Here is a 17,603-nt window from a genome sequence, read left to right as displayed (position 1 = left end):
TTTCACCTTTGCATTTATTCTGTTCATTCATTTAACAAATATTTATTGAGTTCCCACTAAGTACCAGGCATGTTCTAGGTGACAGAGATATAACTGGCAACAAACTAAGCCCCTACCCTCATGTAGCTTACCATCTACTAAAAGGGAGACAGAGGATAAATAAATAACTATATAATAAAATGTCAATGCTTTGGTACTATGAAGAGAAATAAACCTTGGCAAATGGAATAAGGAGAGCCAGGATGTTATTTTTTAATGTGTAGTCAGAGAAAGATTATTTGATAAGGTGATATTTGAGCAGAGTCTTGAAGGAAATAAGGACTTTCCTAATAGAGGGAATAAAAGCAAACAGGGTGCTGGGGTGGTAGCTAGTGTGCTTGGAATGTTCCAGGATCTGTGAGGAGACCTGTGTGGTCACAGCTGAGCAAGCAGGCTTGGAAGCAAGAATGGCAGGAGATGAAGTCCCATGTGTGACAAAAGACTTGAAGACTGATCACGGAGAACTTGATTTGACTTATTGTCAAGACCCTACTCTACTACTACTCTACTTCCAGAATGACCCCCTTTCATCGTCTACCATTCTAATTTAGCCCGAGTTACCTTTCCTTTAATATGGCAGAAGCCTCCCAACTAGGGTCTCTGCAGCATCATTCTTTTCTTTTATTCGTTTTATAAAATGCCAGATTACCACAGTCTTCTGTCCAAAAATTTTCTCTGGACTATTTAACACATTTCAAGTCCTGATTCTGATCAAGCCTCAACCTACCTTTCCAGCCTCAGGCCTTAGACCACATGTTCCAATAAAAATCAGACATATTCTCTTTCCTGGAGTCTTCCCTACATTTCCCTGCTTGACCTCATTTTTCATTCTTTCTTCCCAGAAGGTAACTCCAACTCCATCTCTCCCAACCCATCAAGACTCAACTTGACTGTCAATTCCTCCATTAATGTTTTTTTCCTGTAAATCCTCCATCCAAATGTGTTATTTTCCCTTTGAATGCCCGTGTTTGTGCATCTCTTACTACTTGACATTATGATTCATACCACAAGTGTCTTTACCCACCTTTCTGGATTATAAATTCTCTGAAGACTGTTATATGATCTCACTCATCTTTCTGTCTCCCATAATGCTTAGCAGAATGGATTACATATAGTCAACACTAAATATTTGCTAATTAAAATTTAATTAAATTTACTGACTTGTGTGGTTAAGAGAATCAGCAGAATCATATTGCCCAAGAACTTTACAAACGTAAATTAATATACAGCAGGATGCCTGTGAAGCAATAATTAAAATCTATACTCTACATATTTAAACCATGACTATAGTTCAATTCCACAGTTTTTAAATCACATTTCATATCTACCTAAGGTAAAGCTTATCAACAAAGAAGAGACCTAAATTTCTAAGAGACTATCAGTAAGAAATAACAGATCACTGAAGAAAATACATTTTATAAATAGCTCAAATATTCGGAACCAATCACATCCACAATATATATGGAAACTCATTTTAAACAAATTCTGCTTTAATTTTCACAGCGGAAATGAGAAAAAATCAATATGGCATTGTAATGATAATTGGCAGCAAGCTACTATTCAATTGAGGCATGTAATCAACCAGTACAATGAGCTATTTTCTCTAAAGACTCGATAATCAGTGGGGTGGTGGGAGAAGGAGAAAAGGACATCAGCTCTCTAAACATAAAATACTGTATTTAATCTATCACAGAGAGAAATCAGCAGATATCCTAACAGCAGAAAATACCCTACAGCAACCTTAAAATAACAGAAATTCTGAACAAATTTATATATACAGCCCTCAGTATCTGCTTTGGCATCTGTAAAGATGAAATAATCTATGATTTCCTTAAATTTAACACTCACAAATTCTTTAAAGATTCTAAATTTTACCCGTTTCTTTTTATACCTAGTGCTATTAAAGTTATTAGGATTATTTGTTTCTTGGTCTAGGGAAGTGTTTGATACATGACCATGATTTCTATTTGTTCACTTGAAATCAGTCACCCACACATCCCAGACTGTTTCAATTTGGGCAGTTGATGGTACTTTGATTTCATTCAGTGAAAATTATTATCGGTCTGAAAAAAAAAAAAAAAAAAACATTGGATACAAACATGAAACCTAAGTGTGAGGAGGCTGGGCCTATTTATTACAAAGTAGGCAGCGAAAAGTCTTAACTGAGAATATGTTAGGGCAGTGCGCAGAGGAGGACTGGTAAGAGTCCTCAGAGCTTTTAAAGTAGAGAGAATGGGAGTACAAAAGGAGCCTGTAGCTAGGGGAATAAAATAATTATGATATAGTAGGATGACACTCAAGAGGTGAAGAGGAAGGGGTACAGCTAGCCATACCTTTTTTTCCTTTGTCTTGCCATTTCTGTCTTTAAGCATCAAATACTTTGTAGCCTCTAGCCAAACGCTTACTGTCTGTCTGTCTCTCTATATATACATATACATGTGTGTGTGTGTGTATATATATATATATATATATATATATATATATATATATATATAGTCTATATATAAATATACATATATTTAGGTTTTACCAAATACAAAAGTGGCCATGAAATGATTAAGTGGTTTATAAACAAAATGTTGGCTACTGTATGTAGGCAGGAATTTTGATACTGCAACACCAGAGTAAGTATAACTCGGTGGTTCTCAAGGTGTGTGCCCCAAACCAGGGGCATCAACAGCATTTGGAAATTTGTTAGAAATACAAAATTCTTGGTTCCACCCCAGGCCTACTGACTCAGTAACTCTGTGGGTGGAGCCCAGAAATGTGTGTTTTAATTACTCCTCCAGGTGATTCTGATGTTCACTCAAGTTTGAGAACCCCTGGCATAGAACAATGGTTTGCTGAGAAGTGGAGGAAGCCTTTCTCAAGCTCCAGGACTCCAGGCTCAAAATTCAAGATTGCTCTAAATACCCTCCCAACCATACTGTACACTCCCACTGCCACAGAACAGAGATGAGGAATCCAGTCAAAGCAAGTATATTTGGTATATTTTACAGAGTCTGCCAATTCCAGCTCTGAGTTATGCAGTACTAACTGGAATATCTAGAAGTATAAAAATACAGTTGATCACTCCGTTTAAAATCTGACTCAGACTGCAGAAAAAGACAGATAAAGACATCAATTTTCTGTAGTATCTCAGCCTTGAAATAAGAAATTGCAATTTATCATGGACCCCAAAGTTATAAAGAGACACAGAAGCAACAGAGGATAATGAAGAACCAAGCAGCAGAAAAAATGGGGGAGGAAGATGATCTCTTATAATTTCCATAACCACTCTGAACACAAGGCTTTTTCCCTTTCTTTTTATTGGGATATGACTTACATACAGTAAAATTCATCATTTTGACAAAATATAGTCATGCAACCTCTAACACAAACAAGATATAGAACATTTCCACCACACCAAAATATTCCCTCATTCCCCTTTTGTAGTCAATCCCTTTTCCTTACTCCCAGTTGCCTGGCAACCACTTATCTGGTTTGTGTCCCTATAGTTTTGTTTTTTCCAGAATGTCATTAGAAATGGAATCATACTGTATACAGCTTTCAGTGTCTGGTTCCTTTAATTTAGCATAAATATTATGATATTCAACTATGTTATTGCATGTATCAGTAGTCCATTCCTTTTTATCGTATAGATATACCACAATTTGTTTATCCATTCATCAGTTGATGAATATCTGGGTTGTTTCCAGGTTTTGATGATTATGAATAGAGCTGCTATAAACATTCACATGTAAGTATTTGTGTAAGTATATATTTTCATTTCTCTTGGCAAAATAACTAGGGGTAGAATTGCTGGGTCTTATGATAAGTGCATGCTTAAATTTTTAAAAACTGCTTTCCAAAGTGGCTATACCATTTGGGACTCCTTCAGCAAAGTGTAACAGCTCTAATTGCTCCAAATCCTTCAAACACTTCATATTGTCAATCTTTTTGACTTTAGCCATTCCCAAAAGTGTTTTCACATAAAGAAACTGAGAAGCAAAGTAGCTAAGTAACTTGCAAAACATCATTCAACAAGTTATCAGTTCTAGGACTCACACCCACACACCTAGGTCTGACTCCAAAGCCCATGTTTATTTCAATTATACCATTAGAAATTACTAACAGGACCAGTACATGGTTTCCTGTAACACCTGGCTCGAGGCTCCAGCAATAACTCATTAAAGAAGAATTAGTGGTTGTTCCAGAACTGTATTGGGTTTAAACCTACGTATCTATGGCTAGACACAGAATTACATATTTTGTATTATTTAACAGCTTACTTCATTCATTTAGGTGTGATAGGTACTTTTCAACCCACGTTTTTCTTGTCTTTCAAAGTCCTAAGCTTCATAAGAAATCTACCAAATACTGTTAAAGAAAGATATCTGGCGACTCCAACTAAAACTTCCAATCAAATTTAGGTACGGCAGCTTATTGGAAAGAACAGAACCAGATGTAGCTTATACTTTTTTTATTTTTAAGATGGGCTATAGCCCGTAACCTCATTTCTTGGTATTAACATATTGGTGATTCCATAATCTCATTTCTTGGTATTAACATATTGGTGATTTTATGTTATCAAGTTACCTACGTTAAAGAGTTGTCTTCACATGCTACACATACATGGTGATATTTGTAACCATGACTTGACAGGGGACCAGGTGGAACAAATGAACCACCCAAACAAAAACAATAGAAAGATCAGTGAGGACAGTTAACATACGAGTGAGCAAGAGTCTAAGATTAGATCTGAACACTGAAAAAGAAGCCAGGAAAATTTTCTAGGGAAGAAGAGGACTGACCCACAATGAGACAGTATTTTCTGACCTTAGGTATAAAAGGTGTGGCTATATCTATAAGGCAGTCCAACATCCCTATATTGCTCAAGAAGTTAAAAATTAGAGATCTTTTCCCAAGTTTACTCAAAGGTCAGAAAAATAACCCTCCATTCATCAATGGAATATCTCTGTGAGATGGCAGAGTGACATGGTTAAGTGCATAAGCTTTAGAAGAAGATATAGATCTAGGTTCCAATCCCATCTCTGTCATATTCTAGCTGTGTTATTTTTGATCAGTTACTTAAAACCTCTAAGCTTTAAAACAGGGATGAGAATAGTACCTGTACCCCAGAAGGCCTTTGTGACTATTAAATGAAATCGTGCATAGTGAACTTGTATTAAGATATTTCTGAAAATATTAAAAATCAAAAACTTGAATGTTCTTTAAATCTTCTTGTCCAAAATACAGTATGATTTTAGGCATAAATTAAAGACTCCTTTTCAAAAATATTAACACTTAATAACATTTCATCCATTCATTTATTGAAAAGTATTTTAATTGTATGAAATATGCAGAAGAATCTAAATAGACACTAAACTTCTTCTATTGATTGATTTTTTGGGAAAGATTTCATAATTTAAATATTTGGCACTCATCACATCATATGCTTTCTTCAACTTATTGCTATTATTCAACTTTGTGTATATTCATTACTATATTAATGCTGGCCAATTCACATTGAAATAGACATAGAAATTACAATGGTGGGGGAAAGGGGATATGGAGAGAGAGAGAGGTCTATTTATAGTTCATGCATAATTCTGACAGAAAGATATCAAAATATATCAAGGTTTTAAAACAGAAATCTACCCCAGGCTTTCAGAACTTCTGAGGTCATTATTTTTAAAGGGCCCACTTACACTGATTGGCATGATCAAAGGAAAGAAAATCTTACATTTAATGAAAGTATCAGAGGATTCGTTGAACCCTAAGTCCACGAGACAGCAAGATTCTCCCCTCTCTAGCTCTCCAGGGCAAAACAAAGTGAGGAAAACCATAAATGTGCCTATTTTACGAGGAAATGATGTTCTGCTCCCTCACACATTAATGTAGAGGAAAATCCTTCACAGATTCCAAAAACTTCAACCTTTTATCCGTAAGTTGGATATTCAGACTCTGAATTATTTAATTACAGTTCATGTAAATATAACTTAAAATCAGATTAGTGGACGGATGAGTTCAGTATACTATACGCAATACAGACATAACAGGAAGTAGTGACTGCATGCACATTTATAATTAGACTGTCCAGATTCACGTCTTTCTTTCAAAAGGCTTAAAGCTAAAATTAGGAAGTTCCATCCTGAGTCCCATAAGCAGTAAAGGCAATTGATCTCATGTGCCGAAGTCCAATATTAGTCATGTCACCACTGTTTGTACAGTGCTAAAGGCTAGTATAGAGGGTTATGTGTTCTGTACAAAGAATTTTATTTCTCTCTAATGGTGTTCTATTCCCATGTGTAATCTCATACTACAACCCAAATCACTGGAACATCAAATAAAATGAAGACTAGTCCAGAGTTTCTTGGGGGAATTGAGAAAATTGGTAAAATTATAAGACACGAAACAACTAATTCAAAGGGTTGAGGAGACTTTAAAGATGATTGCAAATGGTGTTTACATATTTTAATACCAGGGAAACATCTCATTTTAATACCAATGTTGCCAATGTAATGTTTTCAGTGAAATTAAAACCAAACCTTAGTTATAGGTCCTTATGGAAAGAAAAAGGGTGCTGGGTGATTAAAACCAATGCACAGCCCAATGCAAACAGTATCATACCTTCAGTCCACAGATCAGTATCTCCAAACAGTAGCCAAGAAAAACCTAGTATTTTCAGCCTTTTTAAAGGATAATTTGTTCAGCCAAATCAACTTCATAGATAATTCCACTATCAATAACATACATCCGTGAAAAAGTTAAATGTTAACAACAAAAACAACATGGATTTGTATATGCTATGACTGCCTTGGTCTTAACCAGATAAAAAAATATATATCCACTCAGGTTTGTCTACATGAAAGTAAATACAATACCCTTGGGCATTTCAATGTCCTCCGAAACTATTCATCATGGTAGATTAGTACATGAACTATTTCTGACCAATTTAGAATATCTATTATTTGTAACACTGCCATTTCTAGACATTTGTACAAATCCCTTTGAAGCATGATATTCACTGACCACTTATTTCACCTGATTCATAAAAAGGTTGAATATGTCAATTTTCCAGCTCTCAGTGGTTTTGACTTCAGTATTGAAACAGATTACAATTTCCTTAGAAAACACCAAAGAAGACACTCCATCTTTCCCTATATCCCCTGTTTTTTGCTTAAGAGGGTTTTACCTGGCTGCATTTATTCTCCCCATCAGGTCTCATTGGAAAAATCCTGCTCCGTTTCATGCTACTCACACATTTTTTTAAGAGTTGCTCACAACAAATTGTAAATGCCTGAGTTACATATAAAAATCTCCTGAGGGCAATAGTTTAAGTAAAATTCTCCTTCAAAGGATAATAGTTCCTTATTTATTAAAATCAATTTCTTAAGCTCTCAAAATTATCAATACTTTGGAGATAGTCGTAATGGCTTAAGTCCAAATCTGTTAAAATGCCCAAAAGGCTACCGAACAAAGAATATTTTCCTCCCCACCCTCCTTTAAAAAGTATTCTTAGAAAAATATAAGAGGTGGTCTTAGCCTAATGTAATGATGAAAACAAAATGTACCAAAAATGTGAATGAAATTAAAAATAGAGTCTTTATAGTAAATAGAGGGGAAGCAGGGAGAAAGAGCATTCCAAATATTCAAGCAAAAGCCAGTCATATTTTAAATTTTCTTCATATGTTTGAAATTGTGAATATAATTATGTTACCATACTTAAGTCATCTTCTTAGTGATATAACCAGTCAAACTTATAATAAAATGTTAACTTCCACAAGAAAAATGTATTGGTTTATTTTCCTAAGCTAAGTAATAAAGTTAAAATTCTATCACGCACTCCACAGGACGTCCAATTTCTTTTAGTAGTAGAATTTTGTTAAAATGAACTTACTCCAGGAAATCACATTCCTAATTTATAAACCCTGGAAATGAAAGAGAGCTGACACCAAGTTTATCTGTTGTGAATAAGGTAAGAAGTTCTTTAAATGCAAGGAGGAAAACAGAGAGAGGTATTAGCACGTACCGCCACACATTTCCTTTTTTCCTACACCAATCTGCATGTTATACTAACTGGTTCTGGTGGGCAGCAGAGAAGGTCAATGAATGCTCTTTCATGGTAACAGGGGTAAGGAGAGTTGAAAGATAATTGCTATTTGATGACTGAACAACAGAAATGCAACAGTCCTTCTCACCTAACAGGTGCAGTTCCAAAAACATATAATTAAAGACTCATTATAGAGTGTGATAGCTATGTAGACAAAGATCAAAGAAATTTAATGCTCCTGAATATTTTTAGCACAGGATAACTGCAACCAAACCACGAAGAACCATTTCTTTGGGTCCTCATGGTGGATGTCAAAAAATCTCAGCAAGTTCAAATGTTTTATTGTCTCAGAATGTGATCTGTAATGGTAAATTTCTGGTCTTTTCTAGTTTATATAATATTTAAAAAAACCCCTTCCCCTAAAACTGAGAAAGATACTATGGAAATTATGTGTGTACCTGTATGTACATACATGCACCCTTAAATATAGTTAAACATCTTAATACATCCAACTTTAATAAATTTTTTCAAAACATAATCATTGAACAATGAACAGTCAAAATCTTTAATAACCCCACAGTAAACAACGTGAGAATTGATAAGGCTTATCTAACACAAATTAAACCAAAAAACTCACATTTTTCTCTTCCACAGTGATATAAATCATCTAAAGCAATGACAACAAAACAATAATAATAAACTGTATATGACATACAGATAAAACCTTTATAGGATTACAATGCAGTATAAAGTCCCTAAGAAAGAAATATTAGCCTTCTTCTATATTCAACCTGCCTTGCACTCACTTTCAGAAAAATCTAGAAACATAGCTACTCCTAAAGTTACATATTTGATAAGTCTTTCAAAACATACGAATGCTTTTTAAAGAAAGCATAATGCTTCAACTGCTTAAGTAACTTTGACCTCCTTCAAAAATGCGAGGACTTTCTTTTCAATTGGAACAGTTAAAAACCGAAACAAACACAACTGAAATTAACAACAAGGTTTTATCTTCATTTATAAACAAACCTCTAGGAAAGGACATGCACTCACAAGAGTAGCTTTACTGGTTGTGAAATTAAACTAAGTTACTCCATATTGGCTCCTTCATCTTACAGATGAAGAAAATAAAGAATTTTATCAACTTGTTTTAGATCACAGAGCTTGTTAATGGCAAAACCATGATTGGAATCAATCATTCCTCAGTCCTTACATACCTCCCATTCAACTATATTATCAACAACTAACAAATATATCACCAATTAGTGGTTACAAGTTATTTGGTTATTTTCCTTTCATGAAGGAATATTGGATGAAAGTTAAAATATATTCAAATATCATCAATGTGTATACTTAGATGTGAAAGCAATACCAGTGAGAGTTTTTTTTTTTTTAATTATTTATTACGGATTCTATCAAGAAGCAAAGGAAACTTTAGATAATAAACACATCGGGGATATCCAAAAATATACTTTCTTTCTTCTTCCCATATACCAATAAATAAAATAGTTAACTTGCTCAGCACAGATGCAGAGCCCTGCCATATTGCAATTCATTATTATAGATTGTAGACATAGCAGTGAAGTACAGATAGGTAAACATCCACTTCAAAAAATGTAGCAATTGTTAGTTGATATTTGGCCTGACACAATAATCAAGTATTAGGAAGCACCTGGAAAAAATGGAGCCATTCAACTTTAATTTGGGAATAATACTTCTTGGTTAGCCTTACTTGCTTCCTTACCCAGCACTAATGAAGTGGTCAGCCATCTTAAGATTGCTTCCGATGGAGTTCAGAACACAATACCCCAAAATATGGTACCCTGGCATAATGAATATCTTAAGCTGAAGGAGTCTGAGAAAAGGACAGAACCAAGAAGGTCACTGACCTCATTGCTCCCAAACCCAGCCCCTCCTTCAATGAAAGCAGGAGATAAATCTCCCACGTAAAAGTCACCCATCCTGCCTGTATGTACCACAGGAAGGAAACGCATTCTTATCATCCGAGGCAGGGAATTGAGGGTGCAGAAGGCTGTATAAATAAAACTTTGTTAAACTAACCCTTATCGTCCCAGTTACTTCTTCACCATTTACTACCCCTAGTCCAAATCCCTTTGTCTTGTCAATTTCTCACAAATTTGTTGTTTCTTTGTCTAAAAGGTATAAAAGCTTCTGGCTTTGTTCAGTTCTTTGGGTCTTCATCCTCTTGTGAAGGCTCCTATGTATATGTAAAAATTCAGTAAAATTTGTATGCTTTTCTCCTATTAATCTTTGTCAGTTTAATTTTCAGACCCAGCCAGGGACCCTAAGAGGGTCAAGTAAAACTTTTTCCTCCCCTACACTTCCCGCTAACTTCCTTAACTTCTCTATCCCTCTGTGCTTTGCCTTGCTCACTCTGGCTGTAACAAACAAACCCAGTGAACAGTGAACTCTTTGCTGGACAATCAGTTAGTTCCTCTGTCAATTCCTGTCTGCAAATGGAATGAGGCCTGAACTAGAGTACTGACAATGGAAATGTAAAAACTATGCAAGAGATATTGCAAATAAGAAAATGGGCAAGTGTGATGAACAAGGAGTCTCAAAGATGACCCCAAATCATACACACAGGGCTCAGAGCCAAATCCCTGAATAGATGGACGAGTGCTCTAAGTCCAGAATCGCGCTTACCTAAGCTCCACAGTATGTGTTCAGCATTGTGCCTGTATCTCCACAGTACTATCTGATAATTCATATTTATCTAGCATCCCTCCTATCAATATGTTTCAGAAATTTCCAGCCACATATTTGAAAAATCCATATGCATGTATAATTTGTTCTTGCCCCTCGAAATTAACTCCTCTATAGCTGTCTCTTAACTTTTATTACTCCAATTTTCCAAGATCATTTGAAAGAGTTGAGAAATGCATGAAGGTGAATGCTTGCATCAAACTACTGTCATCAGCAAACACATGATTCCAACATGTAAAATCAGTACTGTCATTTATAAACAATACTAAATAATAGCAGAAACCAAAATTAATGAAAAGCTCACATGATAACACAGCACAGCGTATCCCGCATTCTATTCCTGGGAGAAAGTAATGATGAGGAAATAAACTGACAGAAGTTTTTTTCAAGATACAAAACATGTCATAAGGTCAGAGAATATCCCTAGGGCAATGTCCCATACCACTTACAATTAAAATATTTTGCCATTTTAATTGATGCTTATAATGTTGACCTCAACAACACTACAAAATTCTTAAGCATTTTCTATATCAAAGAAAAATGCTTAATATAGTTTTTACTGCTGGATTCATTTCAGGGTATTCTTATTCTTTGACAAATGCTAATTCACATATGGAAATTTATGATACCTCAATTTTTTAAAATCCATTTAACACTCCAGTTTAGCACTTAGTCTTTAATACTTTTTGATGAATGAATGTTGAATGCACCAATTTAAGAAACGATATCCAGGTAACTCTCTCGGAAGCTGGTATCAAGGGTCGTATGGTACTATAGCCTTGCCCTAAAAAAACCTATAGCAATACTCAGTACTCAGGCAGCATCCTCCAAAATAGAATTAGACCAAATCTGCGTATTTTCAGTAATGCTGGGTGCTGCAGAACAGACCTAACAAATAGGAGTGGGTTGATTCTGAGCGTATGAAGGTTTGAGATTCACATTCATATGGCAGACTACTAAGCTAGCTATCTCACTTGAAGCTGATTTACTTTTTCAAAGTACACTACAATGTTATACTGCCTTCTATGTTCTCCCTTCATGGATTCCATCTCAACAAAAGATTTTCAGGTTTAAACTGCCCGATGCGAGAGGCCATACACCTACAGCTTTACTGACCAGGTGGGAAATCTCCCCAAATTAGCTGCCCATTACCTAACACCAATCAAACAGCTGGGGTCATAGAGCAAACACTGTTATCTAGTGCACACGGATCTTCTTTCAATCGACTACACAGAATACCTGCGCTCCAGGTGCTAGCTGGCATCTTAATTGTGAATTGTCAGCTATCCAGCTCCTATCAAAAGTCCAGCAGAGATGATAGATATTCCAGAGGGAGAGCCTCAGGGACATTACTCAAGTACACCTTGGTAGCAGCTTGGATTACGGGGAAGCTGTATACCAGTACTATTACTCTGGGTCTTTGTAGAAATATCATGACTTTGTGGGTGGTTTTTTTTTTTTTTTAAACTCAAGGCCCCATGGAGGAAATGGACATTCACAGAAATCCTCTGTACTTTATGGAAAACTATCAAAGACTCACTCTACTGTGTTGTTCAATACCCCTCGTTTAAAGAAACACAAAATAAAATTCTCTGAGTTTAGAATCAGAAAGAATGTCCTTCCCTGAAAAATAAATGCACTGTCATTCATCAGGTAACAGCTATGTCTGTCAATACTCTGCCTTTTTTTCCCCTTGGCTATGGGGAAAATTGGAACTATTTTATACTCAAATCACTACCTGACATTGTCCTAGACTTTTTGAAAACTACCACGTTCCCGCCTTACTTGGAGCATGTATTTTCACCCTCATCTTAATGGTATTGGGATATCTGCATCTCTTATTGAAAGCTGCAATTGCTTTAGTAATAGTCCCATAATAATAAGTATATAAAACTCTAGTATGTGTCCAAGACCTTTAGTTAAATTAATTCATATAAACCAAAATAAAAATATCTCAAACGACACATATTTATAAGCTTTTTCTTCCCAAGGCTAGTTTTGAATATACAGAAAATACATTAAAACGCATATAAGATATTTTTAAATGGAAAGAAGTTCACCTTCTATTTAGAAATCCATTTAATTATTGTGCCTAGACTCTGCTGCTAGATTTTATATGCCTTTATAATTACATGTCCAGTTACAAGTTTCTAATTATTTTAGACAATTATTATATATACATATTGGTTTTCAAATTTAAAACACATCATTTAAATGAGAAAATGCATTGCCTTGGCGGAGCTTCCTATATCATATAATAATAAAATAAATACCAACACAGGAGCCATCATTTATTCTACTTTAATGTCTCTAACATTTTCTCCAACTGAAACAATACTTCAGAAACCTGAGTCAGTATTTGCTGTTCCTATGTTTTTCTTTTTGAAAATAATATAGGACACGTAGATCTAGTTTGGTTCTATTATGAGATATAATATTGGATCTGCCTTAAGTTAAAATTCTGTTTTGAAGCTAATATTATATAATTAAAATTCAATGTCACTGAATATTTATGGGACCAACTTAGCTAAATGAGCCAACATGGTTGCTGTTAATACAAATTGTTGGCCAAGATTTTAAAAGAAAGCATACAATTTGACATAACTACTCTGAATTTACTATTTTCTAGTCTATGTAAAACTGTACTAGGGTCTTCTAAAACGATTTATGCATTTGAAAGTTAAAGTGAACAAATTTAAAATACAACCCTGCTTTCGCAATACTGCACATAATGCTGCCTTTTGAGATGTGCTCACAATTTTAAGTCCTCTTCCCATTTCTGCACCATAAAAAATTGTCCTCATTATTCTGCTTTTCATAAGTAGTCCAGTGCAGAATGTTCTTAGAGTACTGATCTGCATCTAACGTTATATTAACTTTCTAAGTAGTGTCAGCTGCTTTGCCAAGCTTTTAATGCATTTAATATAGGCTGTTCAAATAGTTATTAACACCCATAATTCAGAAAGTACTTTCTATTCCTAATTTGTATTACTGTCAAGAGTCAGCTATTTTCATTACGATGATTATGTTAAAATGCATATTAATGTGCTAGAAAAATGTTTAAATCTAAAGGGAAGTTCGAAAATATCAAGTAAAAACAAATATGCCAGAGGTAATGCAAATAACTACACCTACAGAAACTCTAAAAGATATTTTATCTGTTTTCACCTGCTTGAAAAGATTGGCTGAGGAAGCTATCGTCACAGAAAGGGAATATACACACTATGCCATGAGTTTGGCAGGTAACTAAGATTCCAAGCAAAACAGAAAAAAACAGTTTCCTAGTGGGGTAATATACCCTTCAAGCTATAAGGCAATTTCAGCAACAACTCTGAAATAATTCTACACCATCACAACTCTCATACTATTCTTCAAACCAGTATTTCTTGTTTTTGCCATGTGTTGAGAAAGCTTAGTGACAATGATTTATTGCTACACATTTCTTTGGATCTTCATAAAATGTATTGCCAAATACCTATGCATCCTGTAATGGGTTGGCTGGGAATAAAATTGTCCAAACTCATTGGTCATTTCTCAGCAGGCACTGCTTCCTTTCATAACTTTAGTAGAGGAATATAAACAAAAATCTGTAAATAACATAGTTCTCATCCTGAAACACACAGACCATGGTATGTGCAAAGTCTAATACGATTTGTGGTCCAGACTGGGATTTACTTTATAGCCAAAACTCATGGATTTTTAGGGTGTTAAATAGAGTTGTAAACATTCAATTTCATTAATTCACCATGCAACCATAAAAAGACCATCGTGGAAAGAATGCTACGTTGTCTGTAGCTGATGAATATGGTTCAAATCAAACCAATAGGTTCCACTCTTATGTGGAGGAAGTTTGCTTCATTCTTTTTCTCCAATTACATCTCAAAATGCATGGCCACAAAATAGAGCCCGATTAATGCAAATTCATTCTCATGGCTGGAGGAGCACAGATTTTTACTGATGGTGGGTCAACATCTACATCAAATCACACATTATTGTATATAAATTACACCGTACCTGCCATCATGAAACAAGTAAGAGGGCAAGAGGTTCCCTTCCCCAGAGGAGTCTAAAATCGAAGTGAGAAAAGCAGACATACATGCATGAAACTATTACACAGCATAAGCAGGTGCAGGTGAATGTGTACAGTACAAAATAAATGTTGAAGGAATGTATAGTAATGGAGTGATTTGGGATATGGCCAGTTAATGATGGCTTATAAAAGGAATTTTTAAATATTTGCCATTAGCAGAAAATAATATAAAGAAATTACTTTCTTAGAGCCTTTATCATCTAAGTGATTAAATACTATATGAATTTGAAAATCATGACTGTTTAATATTCTGAAATGACTGTGCTTTGAAAATGTTTAGTAAAGCTATTAGTGTGTGTATGAGTGTCTATATATTTATTATTTTACTAGGGGCTGAACAAAAAGAAATCAGTTAAAACTGTGGTACAGAAGCAAATCAGCCATGAAGAGGGCAAATGCCCAGATTCCAATGAATATCAGCTTTGGAAAATAGTTATGTAACAGAGACACAGAAACTGCTTCCTTCAATATTTTAAAGGAAACTAAATACTTTTAAAAAAAATAAAATAAAACTAAATACCTGTCCAGAGTTGGTTAAATATATTTACAAATACAAGAAAATAATAGAATGCTAGGAAATCTTTTAGTCTTAATAGAGGAACATTTTTCTCACTCTTCAAAATCATTTCTTAACAATAATCTAGTTCCTATAGCAAAAGTAAGAGGATTGGAACTAAGCAAAAGAGAACACAGAACATAGAAATTTAGAGCTGGAAGGCTCCAATCTCATTTACATATGGAAAAACTGAGGCCCAAAGAGTTCACTGACTGGACTAAGGTCATAGAGGGTGAGAAATCAAGGCCTGGAAATCAGATATCATGACTGGCATTCTAGTGGTACTCTATCATATAACATGCTCTCTCTCATAATTTAGTATCCAGAAAAATTTTCTTTATAAAGAGAACAAGGTTAACAAAATTTAATTTCATTAATGATAGTTCTACATAAGGAAGAATAATATTAAATGATTACTGCTGAATTTCAAGGATTCTTTTACTGTTATATAACAAATAAGACATGATGCATTCAAGGTGATTTTCCCCTCTACACGCTATTTTTTCTTTGTTTTCTGCATAATTTACTTATTATTATACAAATTATTCTCTTTCTTGGGTTTATTCTTACATTGATTTCCTCCTTTTCTTAGGGCAACACTCTCCAGAGACACTTTCTGAGATGGACAAATTCTGGACATCACCTTGCCTCCCTTTCCCTTCCCAAGGACACGACTGACTCGATTAGGGACGGTCACCTAACCAGAGGTGTGGCCAGCATGTAGATGGGCCTGTAGGCTGAGGTGGCCTGGCATGAAAAGCTTTGCCAGAGCAGAAACAAATGGGGACCAGCATCTCCCCATTAAGAATTCTAAATGAGGAATACAGCGAAGGCCAGGCAGTTAATATCAGGAAAAGAAGCAGACTCATATAGAGTCCATGTTCACAATGAACAGATCAGGGAGAGGCACCATGAATTTCTGCTGCTGAGTTGAAGACTCATGACAAAAATAATCAGGCTCTAGGACTACCTTGGGATGTCAAGTGACCTTCCATATCGGCCTCCACGAAGCACAGCTACACGGCTGTCTCTAGAATTGCTGTGAAATTTCTAGCTCCTTCACTGCAACATGTTACATGGTCTCCCTGCTTCTACCCAGAGTTATCCTTTAAAAACCTAGGTCAGGTCAGGCCATTACTCTCCTCAAAACCCTCTTACAGCTTCCCAGCTCACTCAGAGTAAAAGCCAAAGTCCTACCAATGGCTCACAATTCTCTGCCTCCAGCCACACTGGCCTCTTTGACATTCCTGGAACAGGCCAAGCATTTGCTGCTGCTGCTGCTGCTGCTTCCTGTTTCTAACAATGTTCTTCCTCCAGTGGACAACACAGCTCACTCCCACACTTCCTTTAGATCTCTGCTCACATGTCACTAAAGTCAGGGAGGCCTTCACTGACCATGTGATATGAAATAGCAACATTCCCTCCCCAGGACGGATCACAACCTGACATTTTATGTACATATGTGTGTGTGTGTGTGTGTGTATATATATGTATATATATATATATATATACACATATATATATATACACATATATATATATATGTATATAAATATATATATTTTTTAATTGTCTGACTTCTCTTACTAGAATGTAAGCTCCATATGCAAGCCCCATATGGACAAGGGGAATTTGTTATTCCTTTCTGGGATATCCATCTGCTATATAAAAACAAACTACATAATATTAAGTGCTATTCATTGAACTGCTCCAACCTAAGGTATTACCCAAAAAAAAAAAAAAACAATAGTAACTCTCAATAGTAAAATTAAAAAGCTTTCTTGATTTATCATATAATGGTAAATAGGAATAATATCATATGGATGGCATTTGAATTACTAGAGGTATCATCCATAATGTATAGAGCAAAGGAGTCCCAAATTTCACTACAAAGAGCCACGAGGCCATAAGAAGAAGACTTTTCAATGCAATGATACATATTCTTAAGATAGTACACTTCAAAAAATAAATGCATTGGTTTATAGAAGATGTAGACTTTCAGATGATTTTTTAATCAGTGAAAATGCAGGCTCAAAGGATGTTATAGTGTCATTAAACATTAATGAGTTATATGGCTAAGTTCTCTACAACTATAATAAAAATAAATTTTGTTTCTTAAACTGGTAATGAATACAGAGGTGTTTTTATATTCTCCT

The 17,603-nt window shown here is 35.1% G+C and overlaps 1 protein-coding gene across 2 annotated transcripts in view; it reads right to left on the bottom strand.

Moving 5' to 3' along the window:
* The window catches only part of DIAPH2 (diaphanous related formin 2), an 859,779-nt gene that overhangs the window by 634,176 nt on the left and 208,000 nt on the right, over window positions 1–17,603 (bottom strand). The gene's annotated exons all lie outside the window — the stretch shown is intronic.

The sequence above is a fragment of the Eschrichtius robustus genome, chromosome X, assembly GCF_028021215.1.
Source record: "Eschrichtius robustus isolate mEscRob2 chromosome X, mEscRob2.pri, whole genome shotgun sequence".
NCBI classification, from domain to species: Eukaryota; Metazoa; Chordata; class Mammalia; order Artiodactyla; family Eschrichtiidae; genus Eschrichtius; species Eschrichtius robustus.
The sequence above is the reverse complement of the archived record's forward strand: the minus strand, read 5'-3'. Positions and strand labels throughout refer to the sequence as shown.